Here is a 3,184-nt window from a genome sequence, read left to right as displayed (position 1 = left end):
ATGCATCTAAAAGGATAGTTTTAGGTCCTATTCATTTGTTTTAGGTGCGCTGACTTTATGCACTATGATAAAAATGTTAAATAATTTATGAGACAAATTTAGCATGCACCTCTTCATCCTTAGTTTTCAAAGTATTACTCTCAATTATGCTGCTTATTAGAGTATCAAGGGAGGACAATATTCAAAAGTGGCCACATAAATATGTACATGAATCCTAACTGGTGTTTGTAATGGAGCCTTAGAAGCACAAAGTAGAAAATGGCACCACAGATGCCTATATACATGTGTAAATATTTGATTTAAAAACCACTGTTGGCTACTATTTTAAAAATTTAGTTGTGCAGTGGTATTGGCTGATTACACTTAAAAATGATTCAATGTATAAAATATTTTAGACAAAGTAAATGATAAAAAAAATAATCTTGCTTCATTTAACTTATTACTATTATTAGCAGTAGGGTATCAAATCTTATATGGACATTTGATATAAATGGCATTGATTATTACATTGCATACTTGCATATAGCCTATGGGTTATTTTTTTACTGTTATTTTGAGTCAAGTTAGAAATTAACTTTTATTAAATATGCTTTGTTAAGATTTTCATTTTGCAAAAGAGCAAAAATTGATATTTTCTTTGAGATTTTTCATTTGCTTTGTTTTTAAAGATTTCTAGAATAATATAATGTATTTGAAGCCATCAAACTTCAAAACTGACATATCATTTTCTATATCATAAAATGATTTCCAGCAAATTTAAAAACATGATGTATTTTATAATCTATGACTAAGAGAAAAAACATCTAATATTTCTATGAAAGCTATACAATTGTAGCTACATAATCATAATTTCAAGACATGCTATTTTTCTTGCATACTCAAAAGAGTAGAATTATCTTTGATGAAACTAAAATGCATTTGTTTTCATGAAACATTGACTTTACTGTTCATATCTCACCATGTTCTCTCATGTGGATAAAAACAAAAATATTCTATGAAGGAAAAACAGTTCTGTAATGTTGAGCTGTTATTTATAGTGATTTCCTCAAAAATGCAAATTTTGAGTGGAATGTATATCCCTCATGACTACATTTTAAACACATTTGAAAGATTACTAATTGACCATAGAACAATAATTTAAATATATTATTGATATAAATAAATATGTGGAGGTTCACATCATGGATCATTACAGATTGTTTTCAATTAAAAATGGGTTAACCTAGGCTCTTTGATATTTGAAAAAGTATTTCCAGCTTACTTCACAGTGCTGATCTTAAATTATACTGAATTAATACATTCCAATCATTTAAAGACCTACAAAGGGAATACAATTATTTTAACTCTTTCAGTACCAATATTTCATGCATACGTATGATGCATGAGTCTATATTAGTATATACTTGTCTATGCATTATCTTGCTTTTTAAAATGTCTATACACTCTCAACCCAATTTTACAGGTATAAAACTAGAGCTCAGGCTTAGATCCATATATAATTTACTCAATGCTAAAAAGCAAACAATAAGACATGCTGAGGATTTGAAAGAAAGCTCCATATTTCCAAGTAAGAACATCTTTTCTTCCACCAAAGTCCCTTCGGATTTCTTTCCTCAGTTTTGCACATTCATACCTCAAGTTTTGGGTGCTTTACTTCCAGTAGCTTCATCCTGCATCTTTCATTGGAGAGCTGCTCCTGGGCTACTGGAGCTGATTCACCAAGAATTCAGAGAGAGTAGAGAGTGCCTGGTTAGGGGTGGAGAGCAACACCTTGTAAGAATGCCTAGAGGGCCTAACAATAAAGTATAATTCCTACTCTTTGAGGTCTTCCCAGGACCAAACTAAGACTGAGACCTCATCGGAAACTGCCCTCTTACCTATGTCTTCCTCTTCCTCATTGTTTTCCATGCTCCCTTATTGATTTCTCCAGGCGAACTTCCTTAAAAAAAATTACTTGCACCTGGATCCTTATCCCAGGGTATACTTGTAGAGGCTATAAATAACTGAGAGATTCTTAAACACAGGTTCCCAGAGACTCTGACTCAGTGGTCTGGAAAGAGACTTGAGAATTTGTACTTCTAACAAGCTCTGAGTTGATGGAGCAATATGATGGCTCCTTTGTAGACAATCTAACCTAAGATGTAATAAACAGGTGGTTTTTTATCTTTACTGGGAATCCTGCTCCTCTGGAAAGCTTGTTAAAACACAAAGTGGAGCCCCTCCCTCACTGTTTTATACCTGTGGCCAAACACATTGTGCTTTTCATCAAAACTGTTATACTTTTAATTTCAAAGAAATTCAATTTCAACAATAAAATAAAAATAATTACCTTTTTCGTCCTGACAGTGGAAAAAGGAAAATGGTTTTATAAAATTTAAAATAATTTTTAGTCTACGGCTTTGCTACCGTGAACAAGCCCAATCCCATCTGATCCCGGAAGCTAAGCAGGGTTGGGCCTGGTTAGTACTTGGTTGGGAGATCACCTAGGAAGACCAGGTACTGTAGGCATAAAAAAGAAAATAAAAAAATAAGAGATAGTAAGCTGACAAGGTCCTTGCAATCTGTGAAGTCAACCAAGGGCCGCCTCACCTAAAAAATAAAAAAAAAAAAAATATTTAAAATATTTTTATCAAATTTCCTTGCGGTGACTGTTTTTCTATTCTAATTGTTATTAATCAATTACTCCAAAGATGGATAACTTATTTCTCACTGAAAGTACTACTATGTTATCCTGAGCCAGCCAATGGTGTTGGGCTGACAATGCGAATTCTGTGAAGATGAGTAAGGAAGAAGAGAACCTCTGAACTGGACCTAATTATGGCTCAGCTGAATGTCAACATTTGATAATAGATGTGCAGCCATCAACAGAATAATATTCTCAACCACAATATATATCTTGTTATTTTTTATCCACAACACTATAAAATTAGGGCATATTTTTTTTGTGTTGCTCATTATATGATATTATTTTTCTTATTACTACAGTAATAGTCCTTTTAAAAGGCATAGGGAAAGACTATGCACACATATGCACACACATACACACACAGATTTAATTTTCCACATTCATAGTTACAGTGTACAACTGAATTTATAGAAATAAAAATGCTCACTAAATTGCCTAGGACAAATAATTATTTATCATCTCAATGGATTAACACCATAGTGTAAATGCATTTGCATA

At 32.4% G+C, this 3,184-nt stretch overlaps 1 pseudogene; it reads left to right on the top strand.

Moving 5' to 3' along the window:
- Positions 1-2,389: 2,389 nt before the first annotated feature.
- LOC111737476 lies at positions 2,390-2,508 on the top strand (annotated as a pseudogene).
- The last annotated feature ends 676 nt before the right edge of the window (positions 2,509-3,184 follow it).

The sequence above is a fragment of the Pteropus vampyrus genome, unplaced genomic scaffold (assembly GCF_000151845.1).
Source record: "Pteropus vampyrus isolate Shadow unplaced genomic scaffold, Pvam_2.0 Scaffold27, whole genome shotgun sequence".
In the NCBI taxonomy this organism is placed as follows: domain Eukaryota; kingdom Metazoa; phylum Chordata; class Mammalia; order Chiroptera; family Pteropodidae; genus Pteropus; species Pteropus vampyrus.
This window is presented reverse-complemented; position numbering and strand designations above follow the sequence as displayed.